Source organism: Eretmochelys imbricata, chromosome 17, assembly GCF_965152235.1.
Source record: "Eretmochelys imbricata isolate rEreImb1 chromosome 17, rEreImb1.hap1, whole genome shotgun sequence".
In the NCBI taxonomy this organism is placed as follows: domain Eukaryota; kingdom Metazoa; phylum Chordata; order Testudines; family Cheloniidae; genus Eretmochelys; species Eretmochelys imbricata.
In genome coordinates this window covers 20,719,444-20,744,158 of record NC_135588.1, presented here as the reverse complement: position 1 = coordinate 20,744,158, position 24,715 = coordinate 20,719,444, and the positions used below count along the sequence as shown (strand labels likewise).

General features: G+C 47.6%; 1 long non-coding RNA gene across 1 annotated transcript in view; it reads right to left on the bottom strand.

Annotated features, from left to right (window-relative positions):
- Window positions 1-850: 850 nt before the first annotated feature.
- LOC144276519 (uncharacterized) overlaps window positions 851-24,715 on the bottom strand; it is a 38,947-nt gene continuing 15,082 nt past the window's right edge. Inside the window, exons 3-4 of the long non-coding RNA XR_013348263.1 lie at window positions 6,464-6,568; window positions 851-1,062 (exon numbers count right to left, since the gene is read on the bottom strand). This is a non-coding gene — a long non-coding RNA (uncharacterized LOC144276519). The remainder of the gene's footprint in view (window positions 1,063-6,463; window positions 6,569-24,715) is intronic.

Sequence of the window (24,715 nt, the reverse complement as noted above, 5' to 3'; positions counted from 1 at the left end):
GCTGATGGGCGGGACCCACCTGTTGACTGATTGGGTAGCCCACTTTCCACCCCCATTTGATCTGTGAAAAGTGCCACAGAATGGCACTTCTGTGAAGTGGACCTGTGCCCACTAGGACTGGCCCAGTTCCTTTACCCAGAGGCCCCTGCACATCCATCATGTGGTGACATCTTTCAGTCACTATTGACCTGGGCTGGACTGAAACCGCGGTGCTAGACCCCACATCGCTTGTAACAGCACAACCATCTCAGCATGGCCACCCTTTGCCTCTGTAGGCTCCCTCACCCCTTTCTTCCCCTTCTAGAAGCTTCAGAATAACCTCTTCCTTGTGCTTCATCTACATCACCTCATCAGAACTCCACGCTGGCCACTACAGGACAAATGCCTTACAATGCTGTTGCCAATGGCCAATCAACATTCAGGATAGCAGCCTACTACTGCTACTTACTGGCAGCTGTCCTCCTTGAGCTCCAGAGGTGGAGGCTAAATACAAGATTGAACATAGTGGTTTGAGCATTGGCCTGCTAAACCCCGGGTTGTGAGTTCAATCCTTGAGGGGGCCATTTAGGGATCTGGGGCAAAAATTGAGGATTGGCCCTGCTTTGAGCAGGGGGTTGGACTAGATGACCTCCTGAGGTCCCTTCCAACCCTGATATTCTAATCTATGATTAAGTAGTTAGCACATATTTGAAGGGAACGTTCAAGTGAAGTGGCCCTTTGACACCCCTGTAGTCATAGGACAAAAAGGGGAGGTTAGTGGGTTGCAGATTGTTGTAATAAGCCATAATCCAGTGTCTTTATTAAGACAATGATTTTTAGTGTCTAGAGAAGTTATGAATTTAAGCTCCAAGGTTCGTCCTTTGAAAGCGTTGTGCAGGTTCCTTTTGAGGATGGGGACTGATGGGTCAGATGTAGAGCGATCGCCTTGTGAAAAGTGTTCCCCCGCGGGTGCCGTGGTGCTTTTGTCTTTTATCATTTTCCTGTGTGAGTTCATTGGAGAGCGCAGTGCTTGTCTGGTTGTAGAGTGTGTATTTTACACGAGTGACTATCACATTCTGGTGCCTGGTGGGTAATGCGCACTGGTGAATACCATGTACTGGTGTGCACTCTGCAGACTGGTGCACAGAGTGCATTGGAGAATAGTGACCCCCCCCAGGTTCTTCTCTTATGTGACGGGGTAAATAACACTTCCCTATTCACTTTCTCCACACCAGCCATGATTTTATACACCTCTGTCATACCCCCCTTTGTTATCTCAAATTCAACTCGACACCCAGGTTCCCTGTAAGCTGCGTGCTTGGGCAGCCGCCCAGGAGAGATTCAAGGGCCGTGCAGTGGATCAGCAGAGCCGCGCACATCCAGCCGGCAGCATGTGTTCAGGTGCCCCTCCCCGCCCCCGCTGCTTTGCAGCCACCTTGCTCCTGCAGCTGCTCCTGCTGGCTGTGCAGAGAGGGGGGCAGGAAGGAGGGTGCTGATGTCAGGGTGTCCCCCTCCCCCAGCCCCTGTACCCCATCTTCACAGAGCAAGGAGGGGACAGGGCTCAGGACTTGCAGCAGCTCTGAGGTCTGAACGAGCCTTCAGGTGAGAGCCGTGGGGCGTCTCAGAGACTTCCCCAGCAGTCAGCACACACAATCTCTGTCTCTGTCTGTCTCTCTCACACACACACGCATGCATACACACACTGTCTCTTCCCCTCCTCCCTGCCCATGTACCCCAGCTCCTCAGAACAGGGCGGGGGGGGGGGCATGGTTCAGGAGGAGGAGAGCTTTCAGTGAGTGCCATAAATAGACAGCATACGGGAGTCTCTCAGAAACTTCCCCAGCAGCTTCACACACACTATCTCTGTGTTACACACACACACACACAGTCTCTGTGTGTTTCACACATTGTGTCACAACACACACTGTCCCTGTGTGTCACACACACCGTTTCTGTGAGTCTCACACACACACACAATCTCTGTGTGTCTCTCACACACTCTGTGAAAGACACACACACACACACAGTCTGTGTCACACACCTCCCAACACTGTTGTTGTTGGTACTTCCTGCAATGCACACATATTCTCTGTAATTTTATTCTTTCAAAGTGTGCCATTTTAGTTTTTTTACTGGTCTATGCATTTCATAATTTTTATTTCTCTTTTACACTTACATTTAATTTAGTGAGTTCTAAAATGCCTAACCTGTCCTGACTGGAGTAATTATCCCTCGGGTAATGTTTGAAAAATATACAGTATATTATACCTAGGGGTTTTTTTTGTTGCTACTGGTGACACACAGCAGACAATACCTTGGTGCACATAACAAAATTTATTCTGCACATGGGTGGGGAAAAAATAGAGAGAACATTCAGACTTCTACATTCAGACTTCCTAGAAAAATTCTTTCCACTTAAACATTGAGCCACTGGTGTCAGTCTCTGTTTTCTTTGTCTATAGATTGCAACCTCTTACTATGTGTGCACAGTGCTTTGTGTCTGCTCTCACTTTGGGGCCTGTAGGTACTACCGTTATAAAAATAATTTGTAATAATACCTACCTTCTCTCTGGACGTACTTGGACAGTAGTACAGCGGCTAAGTGCTTAAGTGGAAAGAATCCTCTCAGAGGTCTGAGCTTAGAGTTGAAATGTGAAAATTAGCATTTGCAATCCCAATAATAATGAGATGCCACAGACATCCTAATGGAACAATTGCACTCGCTAAGTGTCCCAAACACAAAGCCACTCTCAGGCCCTGGAAAGCAAAAAGCTCTTTAACGAAGGAATAATTGTCAGAATTTGCAGAATCCATGTTTCCCCCCTTCAGCTCTGCAAATCCATTTTAGAATTTGTACATTTATTTTAGGATTAGATTAATAGGTTTCATGATTTGTAAACCTTGCCTTGACTTTATAAAGCATTGACGGCTTCGGCTCAGTCCAAAGGTTTAAAAATGATGATTTCTCAATCAAAGCGTTCTAGCTGAGATTTCCTGGCAGGTTTTTTTTACATTAGAGGAGGATATTTACCACTCAGAAGGCCAACAAGTCCTGAAGCCAAAGCCCTCCTTACAAAGTCAAGGGGCTTGTTCCTTATCTGGTAGCAGTTTCCTGAATGAAGCCTACATCCCAATGACTGCATTGATCAGAGAACACACAGACACAAATGTAACCAGAAAAATTTGAATGATAATTGGGAATCATTTAAGGACATCTTACTAGATGCTCTTAAAAGTCACAATTAAGGCAGAAGGTTGCATTGGTTAAAAAAATGATCTGGTTAGAGGGGAAGTGAAGGCAGCTATAAAAATAATAATAATAATAATAATAAAAGTATAACAAATGAAAGAAAGGGGAAGAAGATGGTAATGAATATAAAGCAGAAGTTCGGAATTGTAGAAAATTGATAAGGGAGGCCAAGGTACATAAGGCGAAATCTATAGCTAGCAGAGTTAAGGACAATAAGAATGATTTTTTTTCAATAAATTAGGAACAAAGAGAATCCTGACAATGGTACTGGTTGATTACTAGTTGGAAATGGTAGTATTATCAGTAATAATGTAGAAAAGGCAGAACTGTTTAATAAATATTTTTGTTCTGTATTTGAGGAAAAACAGATGATATGGTGATTATAACACTCATTCCATTCCATTAGTATCTCTGGATGATGGTAAACATCAGCTACTTAAGTTAGACATTTTTAAACCAGAAGGTCCAAATAACTTGCATCCAAGAATTTTTAAAGAGCTGGCTGAGGAGCTCACTGGACCATTAATGTTGATTTTCAATAAGTCTTGGAAGACTGGGGAAGTTCCAGAAGGCTGGAAGAAAGCTAATATTGTGATAATTTTTAAATAGGGTAAATGGGATAACCCAGATAACTATAGGCCCGTCAGCATGCTATTGATCCTGGGCAAGATAATGAAGTGACTGGTATGGGATACATAAACAGGGGAATCTTGAGAAGAAGCAGAGAGGTTATTTTACCTCTGTCTTTAGCAGTAGAGTGACTGCTGCTGAAATACTGTGTCCAGTCCTGGTGCCTACAATCCAAGAAGGATGTTGATAAAATTGGAAAGGGTTCAAAGAAGAGCCATGAGAATGATTAAAGGATTAGAAAACATGCCCTATTGTGATAGACTCAAAGATCTCAATCTATTTAGCATAGCAAAGAGAAGGTTAAGGGGTGATGTGAGCATAGTCTATAAGTATCTAGATAGGGAACAAATATTTAATAATGGGCTCTTCAATCTACCAATGAAAAGTATAACTGATACAATAAATGGAAGTTGAAGCTAGACCAATTCAGGCTGGCAATAAGGTGTAAATTTGTAACGGTGAGAGTAATTGTGTTCATCTAGTCTGACCTCCTGTATAGCAGTGGCCAGGGAAGTTTCCCAAAATATTTCCTTTCCTCATTGCTTTTTGCTGCAAAGTTTTTCTATGATTCCCGATAGTCTGAGGAAATCTGTTTCTTGTGCTTCCTGGTATTGTGGACAATGGAGTGGAAAATTCTACTGGCTCTCAAATACAAAATCCTGGATTCAGACACTGTGAAGTAAACTGTTTCCTAGAGAAGATTCTTTCTCCAGTTCTCATAACCAATCAAGGCTGAGGACAAAATTTGGTGGGTGGATGGTGTAGGGGATGGGGTTCCAGAGATGGCCCTGAATCTATTTTAAAAGGACTCTTAAACTGGTTGTCCAGAAGTCAGACAGTCAATTAGATTCCAACATGGGTATACTGCAATGAGTCTTAAATTACACTGGGGAATGAGTCTAGTTAACCTCCTCCAGTATATCATTTATCAAGCTCCGATAAAAACAAAAATACCACCAACCGGCCCTGTAGACACCATCTCAATCCATTCCACTCAGTGCCCGCGTCTCTCCAGGATTGGACTGATGCGTTCTTAATTAGCATCTTAATGTGAAGAGCATATGCAATGAAGCATCACAAGAAAATCCCCGGCATTTAAATTCATTAACAGTCATTGAAAGTCTTCAATGCAGAGGTGGAATTAGCTCTGAACTGCTTTTAAGATACCAGCTGTGCTGGCTGAAGGATGGTGGATGTTGCTTTATTTATTTATTTATCTGCCGAGTACCGGGGCCTGATAGATTAGCGCAGAGTGGGCTTGACAGACTTGTGGGTGGGTGCGTGTGGGGGGTGTACACAACTAGAAATATGGGTGATACATATATTATGTATGGGCATAACAGGCACCATTAACATCCTGGAATGGAGCTCTGACGGTCTACACCAGCTGGGGATATGGCCCTCCATCGGTCTAGTTAGGGATTTAGTTGGGGATTGGTCCTGCTTTGAGCAGGGGGTTGGACTAGATGACCTGCTGAGGTCCCTTCCAACCCTGATATTCTATGATTCTATGATCTATGTCTCATATCCGTAGGGTCCCTCATACATAGAATGGGGAATGCCTCCCACACCCCTGCATATTTGACCACTGCACGACACTGACGTCAACACGGGTGCACAATGACCAAAAGGGTGGAATGGCACCTGCACGTATTGCAGTATTAGTCTGTGTTTGGAAACGGGCGTGCAGGGTAAACACGTAGGTGCGAGTTCCTGGGAGCGTACATATGTATGGGGGTGTGCACACAGAGGGCTGGTGCGATCCAGCCCCAGTAGAGGGTGGTCCCTAGCGGAACTGCCCTGGCCCTGAGCGGGGACTGAACGGTACCTCTGAGAGTCACAGTGGAATCTCCCCTTTCCCCTTTGCTCCAGGGAGGGATGGGAGTTCTGCCTACTGCCCACCCGGCCCACCCACCTCCCATTGCCCTATGGCAGGATGGGAAGCAGTGGCTCACAGCACCATCACTCTCCCCCAGCGCTGCTATCTCTTGTTCAGGTAGCTCACATATGGGAATAAGGGGGCTCCATACTCCCCCATGCCGGGGAGTAACCAGGCTAATAATGTATGCATACACATGGATTAGATTGAAAGGGTGCACACTGCATGCCGTGTATGTTTATCCATGGGTGCATACTCTTGAAGTCCTTATACATGGGAGTGTACATGAGTGTGTGTGTTTGTGTCTACAGGTACAGATAGGTATACATGTGCATGTGTGTAGGAGTGTTGGCTGTGAACGTACAAGTGTGCCTGCCGGCACTTCTGGAAATCAGCACACTGTTCTTGATTGTATTCATTAATACAGAGCCCTCACACGTATGGGTGTTCAAGTGTGACTGTATGAGTGGCTATGTCCAGTTGTCTGTATGTGTCTGGGGAGCTGGGAATTGTAATGCGATGGCCTCCAGCTAGCTGCAATCTGAGCGTGATCATCTTTGTAAATTACCTGGCCTTTTGTCAGCCTGATAAATATATCCACCACTGATTACATTGACTGACTCCTTGTTCTCCTATGAAAGGAAGTAAAAAGCAAGCCCCTTTCGGTTTTCATTATATGCTGCACAATGCAGAATTCCTCCATCCCTCAAGCTCCTCTAGCTCACCTCCTGCTACAGGCTGACTGGTCCTCGTTCCTCCATTTCTCGTGATCTTTTGTTCCACTCTGACCTCCAGCCGTCTCCATTCCTCTTTCCAAGACCTCTTCACTGCTGCAATCAGAAACAAATCCAAATATTTGAAAACAAAACACCTTGTAGTGCCAAATCCAATGCAACCTCCAAGACCTAGCAGATGTTCCACAGCAAGCAAAGGAAGTCAGAGTCCTACATAAATGGAAGAACATTTTGGTTGCCCTAAAGATTCTCTATGGCCCTATGTGAAACAGAATCACGTTCCTCTAGGTCAGAGATTCTCATCATTTTCCATACCAGGATATCCCTTTTCCTTACCCAGATGCATCCTGAGAACCGCCTCCCATCTCCCTGCTGATGCTGTTCTTTCTTAGCCAACTCCCTGCCACCTGGGTGATTGGGGGTGGGAGGAGATACAAAAAGCAGGAGGAGGGATATGAGACCAGTACAGGGGGATATGAGAAGTATTAGCATGTGGCAACCCATTGTGGTGCCATAAAGGCCTAACTCACACCACGGTGCACTGAGTCCGTCACTGCTCTTCATTCTTGGAGCTCTTAGGTGAGGCTTTCAAAGTCACCTCTGAGATTTGGAAACCTGGTTCTGAGAAAAATGGGAAATTGGTATCAACTCCCCCTAGGCCACTTTGAGTAGCTGAGCCTGAAATAGCAATGGGGTAAGTTTTTTCAAAGGCACAAACTCCTGTGAGGTTCCTAACACCCGTGGAATTACAAAGGGAGTTAGGCACATGAGTGCTTTGAAAATCAGCCCCACTGTAATTGTGTGTGTCCTGCCATGGTGCCCTATTACATGTCACACACACAGGACTGAGACAACCCCTCCCCCCCACACACATACTTTCTCCCGCTCTCTAAGATGAGGTGTGGCACCTGTGTATCCATAAGGAGATAAATGGGTCCTATTTCAAATTAACCTTCCATTTTCAAACAGTTTATTATTGATTAACGCGTGCTTCAGACCTGAGCAGGGTGCTGGTTATAAACACATCTGTGTTCGAAATGGTTAGAAGCAACAGCTTGACCTGCTGGACTCTATAACCATTGATTAAAACGTCTCTTCGTTTATTAATGAACCGTTTATTAACAGACCTTTAATCTAAAGTGTAACTGACAAATGTGTAAAAGATGCACTGGGCCAGCTCCTCAACTGGCACCAATCTGCATAGCTCATTGGAGTGTGCTGTTTTACACCAGGTAGGGCTTTGGCCCAATAATGTTACTCTGTTTTTCCTCCAAAGAAATGACTAAATGACAACAAGCCAATTCTTCAACTGCTAATTTTTTGGTCTCAGTCCAGGTTTCCTCCCAGTGTCATCTCTTTATCTGCGGTGTTTACATCGGACAGTTCCTTGTTGTTCAAGGCTTCTTTTTTCAAAATTAAAGGCATGAGCTTTTTGGTCGGGAAGGGGATGGGGAAGAGATGAAAGGAGATCAGCAATTTTGAAACGAACCCTTTGAGGTGGTTCTTGTTGTTGGTTTTTTTTCTTTCTCCCCCTCTCCTGCCGGGCACAAGAGGGAAAAAAAAAAACAAGCGAAAAAATCCAAATGAGCCCGGAAGCAGCAGCAACTGGCGATTGGCAATGGATGCCATTAAAATGTTGTTCTCGGCGGCCTGATAAAGATCTCGCTGCGCTGAGATTGAAAATTGATAAGCCATGCGACATCCATCTCCTTCGGCGCAGCAGCCTCCCTGCAAACTCATCACTTTGGGACGAGCACCAGCCTAATTAGACATCGGCGTAATGCCAGCTAGGGCAACTGCCTAACAGCCTGAACGCATTTCCAATGTTCTAGCACATTGTGCTCCTATTAGAAGATATTTCACGTGCGCGCAAATACAAACAAAGCGCAATCGAAAAATGAAAGAGCAGCACTCCCTCTTCTCCACCTGAAGAGCTTGATTATTATTGTTTCTGTCATTAATTCGCTTGGGGGCGGGGGGGAAATGCCAAGGGAGACACGAAGCAAGGAGACGGCGAGGAGAGCTAGAGGCTGGGGTGGGGCAAAGGAGCGGGGCTGGAGAATTCGTTTCGGCCTGGAGGCAGGTGGCTGGATCTCCAGGGTAGCAGGACAATTACATGGTGAGGTTTCGGTGGAGAATAGTAAGCCAAGTTCTCAGACCCTTATCTCTGATTGGTGCTTATATGGCATAAGAGCCACAGGAGGTAGGCAAGCACTATCATTCCTATTTTGCAGATAAGGAACTAAAGGGATGTCTACACTGCGATACAAAACCCCTGGCACCAAGTCTTGGAGCCTGAATCAGCTGACGTGGGCTGCAGGGCTATAAAATTGCAACGTAGACATTCAGGCTCAGGCCCAGACACCGTCCCCACCTTGCGGGATCTGCAAACCCAGGCTCCGGCCTGATCCTGAACATCGACGCTGCTATTTTATTGCCCCACTGCTGCAAATCTTTTATTACAGTGAAAATGTACCCTGAGGGACTAACAGCTTGCCTACAGGAGGAACTCGAGCAGCAGAACTGTTCAATAGTTCTCTACTATCTGGGTAACTTTAAGACATACAGGAAACTTGTGGCAAGACAGGGAATTGAACCCAGGTTTATAGAGCCCAGGCTAGTAGCTTAACTACCTTTCACCCACTGAGCAGCCCTGCCAGCCATCTGTGGTGCTACTGGAAGTGAGTGGTACTATGGCTGGTCCTCTTCAGTGTGACTCTGGCTTAATTAGGATGATGATGGTGATGATGATGTGGGATTTTCAAACGGGACCTAAGATGCCCATTGAATATCAATGGAGGTTGATCGCCTAATTCTCATAGGTGGCTTTAAAAATTATGTATACAGGCATTTTCCATCCCTAGTTCTCAAAGCAGTGTGAAATGGGGAGGGGCAGCATAATTATCCATTTATTGTAGATGGGGAAACTGAGGCATGGAGAGGGCCCTCACCGAGTTGGGCCCGCTGCCGTCTCTGGTGAGCAAGGGGTGTGTGGTGGAGTGAAGGTCTTGTAGAGCCAGCAGTGAGGGGAAGATTGCTGATGGGTTAGTTGGGGTGTCAATAACCCACAAAGACAAAGGAGGGATTTCCCTTCCCCGTAAATGATTCTGGGTAGAAGTATTTCATAAAAGTCTCTGGCTTGCAGTTGGGAGTTGGAGCTGCAGGAGGAAGGATCACTTGGAGGAACCTGAGTCTAGTGGAGTTGTTCATGGAGGGTTTTTCTTGTACTTACTCATTTAAAATAAATCTTGGTATTATTTTTTAAGCCCCTCTGAGCTGGGGCTTGCTGCTTTATCGGATGAGCTTGTTGCTAGACCTGCCCAGCACAGAGTCCCTGCACTTTCTGGAGCACAGTCAGAAAAATGTAGAAGTGAGTTTTTCTTTATTGGACCAGAGCAGAGACTGGAGTGGCAGGGGACAGAAACAGGCTCCTCCCAGGGACCCTACCTTGAGTCCATTTTGCAGTGGCTGACACCCTCACGGTTGCAACCACCTTCAGGCAGAGTGGTGCAGAGGATGGAAATTCTCTTTCACAAAGGAATTTGGCGTTTGCTTGCTTTCTGTTAGGAACGAAACTGGGAAATTTCAAAACTCTTTGGAAAAAGTTCACCCCCAAATTTGTCGGGGGGTCGATCCAAATATTTCATTTTGATTTCACCCCTTTGAAAAATGCAGCTATCTTATACAATTCAAAAAAAGTTTTTAAAAGTGAAAAAAAAATTGTTTTAAAACAAAAAAAAATATGAAATGGGCCAAATAAAACCTATTGAAATGGAGCATTTTGATTGAGCCAAACAGATTTTTTCTTCTTCTTCCGATTTTTGGCTCACCAATGGTTTCGAGATTCTGGATAGGAAACAAGGGCCAAATCTCAAAAATTTTTACACCACAGGAAAAACATTTCTCGGGCACCTCCACAGCCGAGATGTTCTCCCCACCTGCTTAATCCAGCAGATGGAAACAAGCCAGCCCCTCATGATTCCAGTGCTGCAGAGGTGACAATCTCCTTTGCTGGAAGAGATGATTCTGATGAGCACAGTGAAGATGTGGCTCAGGAGAGTAACTCCTCTTGCCCGGGCCTCTGGGACTCCTCTCCAGGGAAGCATCATTCATCCTGACACAGCGTGGCGAATGTTCTGTTTATTACCTGAGCTGCAGCATTTTCACTGTCAGACTGAAGAAATACCCCCAGAATTATTGGCAAAATAGTGGAGGGAGACAAGCCACTGGAGAAGCTGGGGCAAGTAAAGCAAGATCGGCTAGCTAAGAAACAAGTTTGTTGTAAATCCTGATGCTTCCCAACTGTCTGGGACCAGACAGGGCAGCTTCTCCTGGCAGTACCCAGCCCTATAAAGGGCAATTTCTGCTGTCTCCTGGGTGAGGGAGGTGTCTCGATGCCTGTATGTGCCCAGGCACGGTGGTGGAAGTGTAGTCTAGTGGGTAAGGCAATGCGCTTCACCTCGGGAGACCAGGGTGCTGTTCCTGGTGGATGTTCTCAAGCAAGTCCCTTCAGCTCTGCTTCTCCACCCACCCCTGTCTCGTTGGGCATAGGCTGTCTTGCTACGTATGCGTACAGCACTTAGCACAATGGGGCTTTGATCCGAACAGAAGAACGGCCATACTGGGTCAGACCAAAGGTCCATCTAGCTCTTGATCTTGGCTGGAGCCTCTAGGCACTAGTCTAATGTGAGGAAGATGGAGTTTTACCTCATAATGTTCATGGCTGGAAAGAGGAATCTTCTGGCATCCTATGGGACCAGAAAGAGCAAATATTGATAGGATAATCCATCTCTTGTCAGTTCCTCACCTGGATGGATGCCCACCCTGAGGAGCACCTGTATGTAGCTTGTCAGACTAAGGTGCATTGCCCAAGGCAAATATTTCAGTGTGGTCACTTCTCTTGCTTGAATCGTTCCTACCGAAATTCCTAACATGCTTTTTGTCTTCTGGTTCCTCCTCTGTGCTAACTAAATGTTTCACTCTCGTTAGGTGAGATTGAAGGCTGGAGAGAAGCACCGTGCAACAGGCTGACAAATCGCAATCCTCCAGCCAACTGGAGCTTTGCAGAGGCAAAGTGAAGACACGACGGCTGCTTCTGACAGGACTGACAGGGAGCTTTCACTGCTTATCCTCTGGTGGCTTGGAAGCCTTCCCTGCACCATGAATGGAGGCCTGGGAGGAATTTTGCCACCAGAACGCCACAGAGCTAAACATCTACCCACAGGAGCTTGGAGACGGTTACGTGTGGTGGACAAACAATGAGAAAACAGGAACAGGAGTAGCCATAGGTTTAAAAAAAGGGACCTGGATGGGGACACCAAGCAGAGCCCTGGATGGAGCCCACTGCTCCGTGGAGGAAGCCAGCCACAGGAACTCTGGGATTGCTGGATGGCCATCTTGGCCAGCGCCAGGAGGCCCTGTAACTTTGTGGTGCCGTGGATGGGGAGTGCGTAAGTGAGAAGGGATCGGGGGGAAGGGAGAGTGAAGGGCAAATGCTGCTAGAACCACAGCAGGAGGTTCCAGAGGAGGGGCTGCAGGCGAATGTGCCAGGGTCTCCCCCTTGCTGCAGGAGGGGCAGGCATCAGGGTCTCCGTGAACCATGCCAGCCAAGTGCGCCCGCCCACCTGCCCATCGTTCCATGCAGCAGCAGCCAGCTTCCAATGAGATCGCCAGCAGGCTGTGGGACCTGGGTGGGATCAAGCCTAGGCCACCTGGGGTGCTGTCCTCATTGGGTGAGAGAATGAAAGGGGCCAGCCTGACCGGCCTTGGGATTGAATTTTCTGCTGTGCCACAGATTTCCTGTGTGCTCTTTGGCAAGCCATTTTGACTCCCAATTTCCATTGAAATCAATGGACGTTTGGAGCCTAAATACCTTTGGATGGTCTGGGCCCTACTGTCTCTGGACCTCAGGGGTAATAGCCCTGCCCTGCTGCACAGGGAAGAGTTCGAGGCCAAATACACTACAGTTTGTGAAGTGTCCAGGTACCATGGTGTTGGGGACCAGATAAGCAACTGAGTAACATGGATACCTATCAACCCACTTCCCATGAACCCCTCACTAGCCATTAGATGGTGCCAACTTCCAGCACTCTTAGCCACTGAATAGAAACAACTTTCACTCCCTACTGACCTGTTCTGGATCTGAACCCATGATCTTGGAGCGAAAGGCTCCCTAGTTCAGCCTATCGCTAATGCTGGTGAACCGCATTATGCGCTAATTCACCTCTTCTTCCTAGGGTTCAGCTAGGAACAGGCAAATCAAGATGGGCCAAAATAGAAGCTGGCCCAGGCTCTTCATGCAAACTTGAGTTAATCAGGCCCCAAACATTTCTGTGATTCGGACATGTTGGGTTACTTAATCCATGTGGGACCTGCTCTAAGGAGGAGAGTGTACTTCAGTCACCCTGGCCTATGCAGTCTTAAATCTCTCCTCTGAGGCTGTCAGCAAGAACTAGTTCAAGCTGCGGAGATTTTTTTTTCTTGGTGTGATGTCGACATCTGTCCATTGGTACCTTTGGACTGAACCTCTTCACCCAGCTTGTAATGTTCCGGGGAGGAGGGATGTGCATTTCTTCCAGCTTCGTGAGAATCCTTCCAGGTATCCTAGAACAAGATGTTGGGAGTTTGTTGAGTGATATGTGACAATTCATTCAGCTGGTGATGTTCAGCAGGGCATACCTGGGGCATAGCTCTAGTGTTGGCCCTCTGCAGATGGGTGAATTTTACCCACAGTGTGCACACGATCAGTATGGCTCATGGTTATGTCGTTGACCATCAAGTTTTGGTGTTTTGAATTAAGAAGCTCCAAATGGGCGGAGATGGAACACAACTTGCTTCAGAGATGCCACCAAAAAACATTTGCTGGATGCAACACTTGGCCACTATGAACAGGAGCTAAATTCAGACCACAACCTTAGCTGTGGAAGGCTCCATATTTCACTGCCAATCCCCTGAGCCATCCTGCCCCCCTCCTCTTGAATTCCCTTTAAGATCGGAGTACTATATTCATTGTGCAACCTGAACAATGCAATGGTGGGTGGTTGCTATGTCCCTGTAAGGTTCATGACCCGGCGCTGCTGTGAGACACTGTCTGCTGCAGTTGTCGTAGCTAAGTGCTCTTCGTACTACGCGTCTGTTAATTCCATCCCTGCGTCTGTTAATTCCATCCCTGCGTCATGGTGACATCAGGAACAAGCCACAGCTACATGGATTGCCAATGCCAAATCCATTAGTGCTTCCAGTGGGACCCGAACGCTGGCAGGAGCTATCAAAGCTGGGAGGGACTGACAGGGTATTGCTACATGGCTTGCGCTTCCAACAGACAACAACACAAGTACTCTGCAGTGCTGAGCTGATGGAGCTGTTACTTTAAGTCAGCATCACTCAGGAAATACCCTTGGAGAACCTGGGCCTTTTCCACCCATCACAGACTGATCATTTAGGAACGAGAGGCGAAATTCACCCCTGTGCAGAGAGCCCCTGTACCACAGAAGCCTCCAGATGATGGGTCTGCCTTACATTTTCCTATCCCAAGCTCTGGTGAGACCCCTTCAATAGTCTTGTGGTTTGGGATTTCCATCAGCTAGTCAGGTTTCAGAGGAGCAGCCGGGTTAGTCTGTATTCGCACAAAGAACAGGAGGACTTGTGGCATCTTAGAGACTCACCAATTTATTTGAGCATGAGCTTTCGTGAGCCACAGCTCACTTCATTGGATGCATAATTTTCTTGGGTGCTGTGTCTCCTCTGGGTTTCTTGAATCAGCTGGTGGGTTGTAACCAAAGAAGGTCCCTAGTTGACAAGTAAGAGTGGGAAGGGTTGCTGTTTCCATTGCTGTTCGCTGCACAATCTCTGCTGAACCACATCTTTCTCCTGTTCGAGTTGATTTCCTTTGCCAGCCATACTGGGAAACAAATGTCCTGAAACAGCTTAGCATAAGGAGACCCAGCTGTAGGAGGAGGGCCCTTGAGGGGACGCATGGTTTCCCCTGATGCTAGAACGTGACAAGCGCATTATCTGTCTTTGGACCTATGTATTGTTCATAGATGATTTGACCCAAACAGGTGCCAAATACTCACAGCTCACATTGAAACCACTGGGATCCTGCCTGAACTGCTCATACCAATCCTGATCCTCAGGCCAAAACAGCCCCTGGCAAAATTTAAAGCACCCTAGTGGCTGCTCTAAATTGTGTCAGCTACAATGGTCACAAGGAACCTCTCTACTGTCTGAGGATTGGTCCGGGTGGTGTGCACTCAGGCCCCATCCCACCTATCCCATCCCATCAACAATGAGCCCCAGACACATCCTCTATATTGAAGGGGGGTGGGGGGAAGGGAAGAATGCATGACACAAAGACATGTAAAGCTACGTAAAGTTTATGCTGGTCAGGAATTCGCCTGCACAAGGAAAAGTCTTAAATGCTTGCTCAAGGCTGCTTTTAAATGCTCTTTACATGTACGGAGCATGAAAAACTCCAAAGCAGCTGCAGACGCACCTCTCAGGATCAAGCCCAGAGTTAGTACTATTATGTTAGCCTGTGCCCAAGTACATGGAACTTTGCTTCTCTGAACAAAGGAAGATCATAGAATCATAGCATCGTAGCATATCAGGGTTGGAAGGGACCTCAGGAGGTCATCTAGTCCAACCCCCTGCTCAAAACAGGACCAATCCCCGACTAAATCATCCCAGCCAGGGTTTTGACAAGCCTGACCTTAAAAACTTCAAGGGAAGGAGATTCCACCACCTCCCTAGGTAACCCATTCCAGTGTATCACCACCCTCCTAGTGAAAAAGTTTTTCCTAATATCCAACCTAAACCTCCCCCACTGCAATTTGAGACCATTACTCCTCGTTCTGTCATCTGCTACCACTGACAACAGTCTAGATCCATCCTCTTTGTAACCCCCTTTCAGGTAGTTGAAAGCAGCTATCAAATCCCCCCTCATTCTTCTCTTCCGCAGACTAAACAATCCCAGTTCCCTCAGCCTCTCTTCAGAAGTCATGTGTTCCAGTCCCCTAATCATTTTTGTTGCCCTCCTCTGGACGTTTTCCAATTTTTCCACATCCTTCTTGTAGTGTGGGGCCCAAAACTGGACACAGTACTCCAGATGAGGCCTCACCAGTGTCGAATAGAGGGGAACGATCATGTCCCTCGATCTGCTGGCAATGCCCCTACTTATACAGCCCAAAATACCATTGACCTTCTTGGTAACAAGGGCACACTGTTGACTCATATCCAGCTTCTTGTCCACTGTAACTCCTAGGTCCTTTTCTGCAGAACTGCTGCCGAGCCATTCGGTCCCTAGTCTGTAGTGGTGCATGGGATTCTTCCGTCCTAAGTGCAGGACTCTGCACTTGTCCTTGTTGAACCTCATCAGATTTCTTTTGGCCCAATCCTCCAATTTGTCTAGGTCCCTCTGTATCCTATCCCTACCCTCCAGCGTATCTACCTCTCCTCCCAGTTTAGTGTCATCTGCAAACTTGCTGAGGGTGCAATTCATCCCATCACCCAGATTACTGATAAAGATGTTGAACAAAACCGGCCCCAGGACCGACCCTTGGGGCACTCCGCTTGATACCGGCTGCCAACTAGACATGGAGCCATTGATCACTAACCATTGAGCTCGACGATCTAGCCAGCTTTCTATCCACCTTATCGTCCATTCATCCAGCCCATACTTCTTTAACTTGCTGGCAAGAATACTGTGGGAGACCGTGTCAAAAGATGCCTGCTCCTTGCTACTGTTATCTCACAAGCTCACATGTGCACCCCACCCACTTGCAGATGTAAACTCCCCAGCTAGAAGGCTTAGGGGGAGGGAATTCTCTGCTCCTGCTATGGGGCAAAGGGGAAGAGCCAGCTCTAGCAAGCCTCATTTACGTGAATAGTCATGTTGCTCACCCATAGTGTGTCTGGGTGTCCTTCAGGGGAATTTGCCCGTGTTCTGATTGTCATGACTGCGGCCGTACTTATGAAAGGGCGTAGGAAGTGTGCGACGCATGCCCGGGAGTGAGCGGGTCGCACTGAATGCATAGGTGGGGGATGAGCGTTTGGAAACGGGCATTCAAGCTCAGCAAGAGAGGGTGGAGGGTTGTGTTGTAGAGATGAGGCGGGCTGCCCCAGGGAGGGGGGATGTTGTGGTTTGCTCTGGGTTCTCCTTCTGGTGGTTAAGAACATAAGAACATAAGAACAGCCGCACTGGGTCAGACCAAAGGTCCATCTAGCCCAGTGTCCTGTCTCCCGTCAGTGGCCAGTGCCAGGTGCCCCAGAGGGACTGAACAGAACAGGTCATCAGCAACTGGTCCATTCCCTGGTCTGGTTGACTGGACTGGGCTGGTGACAGCGGGAGCAACAATCAGCCGTGTAGAGCTGACTTCACAGAACCGTAGCACGTGGTAGCACGGAGCTGATGTCACAGAACAGAACTGGACCCAGTCATGAGCATAACCTAGAATGCAGCCTTCTCTGGGCGGGAGCAGATGGGCAGAGGAGAGCTGGCCCCCTAGATTACCCCTGACTCTAACTGGACACATGGGTGACTCAGTTGTGGGCCACAATAATAGTTCACACATGACAGCTGTGGGGTTGGGCACAATTCTGGGACACTGCTTGGGCTTTTCTCACACCACACATAAAACCATCTGTTGTTATTGTGTTTGCTTTGTTTGGCTTTGTCACGCTGTCTGGAGTGACTCACAACCGCGAGTGCTGACCTCGGGCCAGACTGTTGGAAAGAGGGAAGACACCCCAAGCTGGTGGTGTGTTCTGTTATTCGATTTCACCAAACCAGTAACACACTTGCACTCCTGGATCACTATACCAGTCATACCTTGGAGTCACAGACAGTCCCCTTGGACTCTCCAGCCTATCCTGCCTCCCAGACAAAGTGGTTTTGTGATAAAAGGTCACTTAAACCAAAAATCACATCACATCCAATGGCTCCCAGTCCCAAGAGACCAGTCACTTACCACAGATCAACTGGTACCTTAGATCTTCCATGAAAGACAACGCTGGCAGCCAATTCTATAGCCAATGAACTAAAGGTTTATTAGCTAAGGAAAAGAATGAGAGTTAAGAGAGGTTAAATATATGCACAGGAGAGTCATAGTTCGTAATCCCAAATGGTGGCAGGGACGTAATAAACTGCTCTTTTCCCAAAAGTTTTTTCCGGGTACCTGGATTGTCTCTGTGGATCTCCACCTTGCATCTGATACACTTCCCTGGAAAAGTCCAAACTGTAGAGGTGCCAGATCTTTCCACAAATCCAGCTTCTTCTGCCAGAAAGTCAATTGACAGTATCTCTCCCACATGGGCTTTTCCTTTGATGAGGGTGGGTGGGGAATGCACTTTGAGTCTCTGACCTCCGGTCATCACACACAGTGGCCATTCTGATAAAGTCCTTCGTTTGCATTCTGCAAGGTTTCTTTGATGGCTGGTGAGTTATTTAGTTACAGAGGTGTTTGCAATGTAGATGTTTGCTAACACATTATGGCAGGACACTGATAAGTAAAAACAATGCATGTAACACCCCATTAGTTTGATGACGTTTAAACACCCAAACACTTCTACATGTAACAATCACTTTGCTCTGTACTAATACACAAGTGAATTGGACTGAATACACCCTGCCAGCATCACACTGGTGGCTGCATATCCCCAAGGATTCCTGAGCGCCTGTGAGCAGGGATGGTGAGCCAGAGAGGTTATATTTTAATTTCCTAAAGCCCGAAGTAGGAGCAGCTCTCTCAGACTCTTTCTAATCCCTTTCTTCAATGTTCACACATACACCAATTTGATTCTTGACCCAGCCAGTCCTTCAAAGAGCTCGTTGAGGCTCCTCTTGGCTTCCCGGTCTCCAGAACGTGGATAGAGCAGCTGGACTCTCCATTACTAGTCAAATAGCTTTTGTGTGATGCTATTTTCACCTCGCATAATGACAGGTTTCAGAGTAGCAGCCGTGTTAGTCTGTATCCGCAAAAAGAAAAGGAGGACTTGTGGCACCTTAGAGACTAACCAATTTATTTGAGCATGAGCTTTCGTGAGCTACAGCTCACTTCATCGGATGCATACCGTGGAAACTGCAGAAGATCTTTTTATACACACAAACCATGAAAAAATGGGTGTTTACCACTACAAAAGGTTTTCTCTGCCCCACCCCACTCTCCTGCTGGTAGTAGCTTATCTAGAGTGATCACTTTGGTTAACTAAAGCCCTAGGGGAACCATGAGGGCGAGGGTCACGTATTCACCCCTACTCCCCACACCCCGGTGGGGGAGGCTGGGAGCCAGGCACAGACTCGCTGGTGCGTGCGATGCAATCAGCTCCTCGCTCGCCTTTCGGCAAAGGGAAAACTATTTCCAAAGCACCTTTTGTGTCAAACGCTTCACAAAAGCCATGAGCTGTGATACAATAAACCCCCAAACCAACTCCCTGGGCAACTCAGCTGGGCCTGAGCCACGCTAATCCTTTGCAAATAAGAAGGTTTTCAATTTGCTTTTAAATGTCTCTAAGGAAGGCGCTGTTGGGAGAGAATTCTGCAGCCAAAGGCAAACATTTCTCTGAACCAGTCCCCCTGCAGGGAGGAGAGGCAGACATTTCCATCTACACCCAGCTTGTCCCAGCAGCAGGGGGTGGAATGGGCAAGGTAGGGACACCCCAGCATGGGCTCAGGGGGGCAGTGAATTAGGGCCTTGCCTCGGGAGAGCTGAGTTCAAGTCCTGCTTTGGAATTCAGAGTTGCTTATTCTAGATGCCGACTTCCGCCCCTTTGCCCAGCTCACGGTGCCATTCACCACGACTGGCCATCTCTTCTCGGGAGCCTGGGATGGTGCAGGTCAGGATTCGTGTTTGCCATGAAAGCAGCGTGCAGAGACCCAGGATGGCAATAGCAGAGGTTGGGGGGCTGCGTGTCAGGCCTGAGCTGCATTAGCCGTGGGTGAGGATTATGGGGCACTGGCTGAGCTGGGTGTGGGGAGCCCAGGCCTGAGAAAGCAGGGGGTGCTGTGAGTGAGGATCCAGGTGCATTGGCAGAGCTATCCAGGGGAAGGGTTGCAAACCCCATGGTTCTTGTCTGCTCTGCCCTGCTGCACGAGCCCGACATGCTACTCCTGGGCTCCGAGGTTTGCTGCCAGGGATTTTTGTTTGTTTTTTGCAGTGTAGAGGTACCCTCACAGAGACACCTCAAAGCCTGGCTAGTCCCACAGCTAGGAGTTCTATGGCTGAACCCCCAGGTAAAGCAAGCTGGAGAAGGGAGGCACATGGGGGGACCGGGAGAGCAGGGGCCTTCGCTCAGCCACCCTGCAGGCTGGGGTGTGGGCATGAGCCATGTGTGAAACTGAACAGCCCTCCTCTAAAAATATCCCCCTCAGGGCTTCCTTCTCTTCCTCCTCTTCTTTTCCATGCAGGTTTGTATCCCATCCTCATCACCACAGTATCTGAGCATCTTCCAATAGTGCATTGAGGGACATGACTGGTGGCACTGACTCAGGCCGGGGGAACAGCTTCTACAGGGCTGCTCCATGCCCACCCCGCCCAGGAGCGGGGGGCGTGCGCAGGGAATGGATGGAGCTTTGGTGGTGCCCCCACCACCAGCAATGTGGCCAGGGCTAGGAGCCATGTGGCTGGCACAGAGTATGACCCCCTCAGAGCAGGCAACAGGGAGGCAAATTGTAACTCTGAGACTTGCAACGGGCTCCTGAAGCAGAGCGACGGTGCGCTGTCCTGTAGCCGGGGCTCCACACAGAGCCTCCATCGATCCCGGAGTGTCGCTCATGTTTCATGAAGCCGCCTTTGGGCCCCCGCCCTGCAGATTGCTCTCAGCTTGCAAGCTCTGGTAGGGGGCAGTGTCTTGTGAGACAAGTGGAGCCTTTGGTCACAGCTGAACCTTGATTAGGGGGCGGGGCTTCCTGGTCAGCAGGCCAACCGGCAGCCAGCAGAGAGCCCGGCAGCCAGCAGAGATGAAAGGAGAGGAGTTTGGGGAGGGTGGGATAGCTCAGTGGTTTGAGCATTGGCCTGCTAAACCCAAGGTTGTGAGTTCAATCCTTGAGGGGGCTGTTAAGTTGATCTGGGGCAAAAAATGGGGATTGGTCCTGCTTTGAGCAGGGGGTTGGACTAGATGATCTCCTGAGGTCCCTTCCAACCCTGTGATTCTGTGGGTGGGGCTTTTTTCCTTGACAGGAGCTTAGGAGGAAAGGCTAGACAGCTTCAGAGGCAGCACTGGTAACGACCTGACGAATGGAAGAGACAATGAAGATGGGAACTGTGGGATGTACATTCTCCTGGAGCAGGTACCTGAAAGGTGCTTCGTTTGTAGGATACCTAGATCTGATGGAAGAGAAAAGCTGAGGTTTGGAGATGCAGCTAGAAACTGGTTGCGTTTCGAAGGCAATTTGAGCGGATCATAGAATCTCAGGGTTGAAATGGACCTTAGGCGGTCATCTAGTCCAACCCTCTGCTCAGAGCAGGACCAATCCCCAATTTTTGCCCCAGATCCCTAAATGGCCCCTTCAAGGATTGAACTCATAACCCTGCGTTTAGCAGGCCAATGCTCAAACCACTGAGCTATCCCTCCCCCCAGTGATGATGGAGGGCAGCAGAGAGGGGGCTGAAGTAAAACCTCATAACTTGCAGATGCAAGCTGGACCAGAGAACTGTGAGGGGAGACTGCCGGATGAGGAAAGATGCCAGCTGTAGCATGTGACTACAAGAACAAGGCAGAGGAAAAGACCGGCTAGTGAAGGAGAAACAGGACTGAAGAACAGATTTTCTGAGTTGGAAAATGAAGGGGAGAGGCAGGCAATAACAGAAGGTGGGAGGGCAAGATAGAAGAGAAGAGTGGCTAGTCCTACAAGAGGAGGGGAAGAGACAATGGAGATAGCTAGAGTTCAGAGCTCCAGGAAGACGGAGAATGACTCTCAGAAGTGAGAACAAAAGGCAAGACGGGGAAGGCTGGAGAATCTCACCAACACTGAGAAGATATAGGTCTACATGACTGGGGTCTCCCTACTAAGAAGAACAGACAGGCTAGTCACCGGAGCTGATCTAGAGAACAGAAAGGTGTGCTGTCTGCTGGGATATGGACCTGAAGCTGAAGAGGATCCTAAGGGTTTGAATAGAGACTGGGAGTGGCTGGGTTATTACACATATTTAATCTATTTCCCTATGTTAAGTATCCTCACACCTTCTTGTCAACTGTCTAAATGGGCCATCTTGATTATCACTACAAAAGTTTTTTTCTCCTGCTAATAATAGCTCATCTTAATTAATTAGCCTCTTACAGTTTGTATGGCAACTTCCACCTTCTCTGTATGTATATATATCTATATATATCTTCTTACTATATGTTCCATTCTATGCATCCGATGAAGTGGGCTGTAGCCCACGAAAGCTAATGCTCTAATAAATTTGTTAGTCTCTAAGGTACCACAAGTCCTCCTGTTCTTTTTGCGGCTACAGACTAATACGGCTGCTACTCTGAAACCTGTGGGAACAAATGATACTGTTAGATTCTCCCTGGGACAGACCAAGGAACACTATGCCCGGCTGGGGAAGGTGCTTAAAGAAATGGAGGCTCAGGTGATCTTCAGTGGGATTGTATCTGTTCCTGGAGGAGGAGAGTGAAGGCAAGACAAGATTATGATGATCAACAGGTGGCTCAGGCAATGGTGCTCCAAGGAGGACTTTGGGATGGTGGACTGCTGGGAGGCATTTGCGGACAGAGGACTGTTCCCAGGGGATGGACCCCACCTGAGTAGGGAGGGAAATAGACTGCTAGGGATGGAGGTTGGCACAACTGATTAAAAGAGCTTTAAACTAGGAATTCAGGGTTAGGGTTGAGTAACCTTCACGTCCGATTGTAATATTGAGTTCGAGGAAAGTCAAGTAAAAGAGGGTACAGCAATGGAGAAAGGACCAACAGAGGGTAGGAGAATGGCCGACAAGAGAAAAAACGGTGCTAATACCACTGACAGTAACAGTCAGATTAGCGATACTGGCAGTAAAATGACTGTGGTCTGGCATGAAGAACTCAAGGATCTGAATGCGGAGGAGGCTTGGAATTACTTTAAATCAAATTTGCAAAAACTATCTGGAGCCTTCACTCAAGCAAGGGGAAAAAACTCACCGGGAAGGGCTGCAGACCAAACTGGAGGAGCAAGCATCTTGAACTGGTTAAGAGAAAGCAGAAAGCCTACAAGCAATGGAAGATGGGATGGATCAGCAAGGAAAGCTGCCTCTTGGAGGTCAGAATGTGTAGGAGGAAAATGAGAACCGCCAAAAGCCAAGCAGAGTTCGATCTTGCAAAGGAAATTGAAACCAAGTTAAATTAAATTAAAATTAAAAAGGTTCTTTCGCCATATAAATAACAAAAAACAAAAAAACAAGGAAAGAATTGGGACAGCTAAGCACTGAGGATGGGATGGAAATTAAAGATAATCTAGACATGGCCAACACTTGACTATTTTGCCTCAGTTTTTAATAAGGATAATGAGGAGCCTGGGGACAGTGGACAGAGGGATTAATGGGAATGAGGATATGGAAGTAGAAAGGACCACATCTGAGATGGAAGCCAAACTCAAACAGACTAACAGGACCATATCTGGGGGCCCAGATAATCTCCATCCAAGAACATTAAAGGAACTGGCACATGAAACTGCAAGCTCAGTAGGAAGGATTTTTATAAATCCGTAAACTCGCGGGTTGTACCTATGACTGGATAATTGCAAATGCAGTACCTATATCTAAGAAAGGGGGGGAAATTGATCTGGGAAGCTACAGGTCTATTAATTGTATGTAAGGTCTTGGAACCAATTTTGAAAGAGAGAGTAGTTAAGCACATAGAGGTAAATGGTAATTGAGATAAAATAGAACATGGTTTTACAAAAGGTAGATCATGCCAGACCAACCTGATCTCCTTCTTTGAGAAGACAACCAATTTCCTAGACAAAGGAAATTCAGTAGATCTAATCTACCTGGATTTCAATAAAGCATTTGATACAGTTCCACAGGGGAAATAATTAGTTAAATCGGAGAAGATGGAAGCTAATAAAAGAATTGAGAGGTGGGTAAGGAACTGGTTAAAGAGAAGATTGTCAAGAGGTGAACTGTCAGGCTGGAGGGAGGTTACTAGTGGAGTTCCTCACAGATCAGTCACAGAGAATTCTTTCCCAGGGGTCTGGCTGGTGGGTCTTGCTAACACGCTCAGGGTCTAACTGATCACTGTATTTGGGGTTGGAAGGAATTTCCCCCCAAGTCAGATTGACAAGAGACCCTGAGGTTTTATTGTCCTCCTCTGCAGCATGGGGCATGGGTCACCTGCCGGTTTGAACTAGAAGAAATGGTGGATTTTCTGTACCGAAGTCTTTAAATCAAGATTTGAGAACATCAGAAACTCAGCCAGAGATTCGGGGTCATCACAGGAGTGGGTGGGTGAGGTTCTGTGGCCTGCGATGTACGGGAGGTCAGACTAGATGATCATGATGGTCGCTTCTGGCTGTACAGTCTATGAATCTCTGAGGTCAGCCCCAGAAATAACCCCAGGGGCCAGGCTGGGATGAAAACCTTCTTGAGCACCACCTTTCCTGGAGAGTGAACTGAGCTGTCAGAACAATGTAATTAGCCACTTAATTTTTAATGTTAATTAACCTTCCTTTGCACTTGCACCTTTGTCAAGGTATCGCCCTGCTCTCTGGGGTGCTGGTGAAAGCAAGTACATGCTAGTTACTTTGCAATTAATTACAGCTTTGAAAGAGCCCTGAGAGGCACCGTTTTCTGTTTGATCTTGTAAGTGTTTCATTAAAGACCCACCAAGGAATAGAATATTTTAGTACTTTGCTCACCTATGTGCTAAGTACCTGTGGTTCGTTCCTTTGCAGAATGTGAGGGAGCTATTTATTTATTATTCCTAAGGAGAACGGGGAAAAACACCCCAGATCTTTCATTATTAATCTGAAGTTCAGTTTGAGCAGACAGAAGGCTACAGATCAGATTCTGCCCTCTGCTACACAGAACACTAAAATATAGAGCACATCTATCTATACGCAGTGGGCGGAAAGCTGGGGTGTAAGTATACAGCACACTAGCCTGCCATGCTCTGACCACCCGTGTGGACCCTGCTGCCATATACTAAAACCTCCCTCATGCATTTTGTGTACTGTTTGCCACGCATTAACTCGCTGTATAAACCAGCGCTAAGAGTAAGCAATTCCATTATGAGTGGGGCCGGTTGACAAGTTTCCATTACCACTGT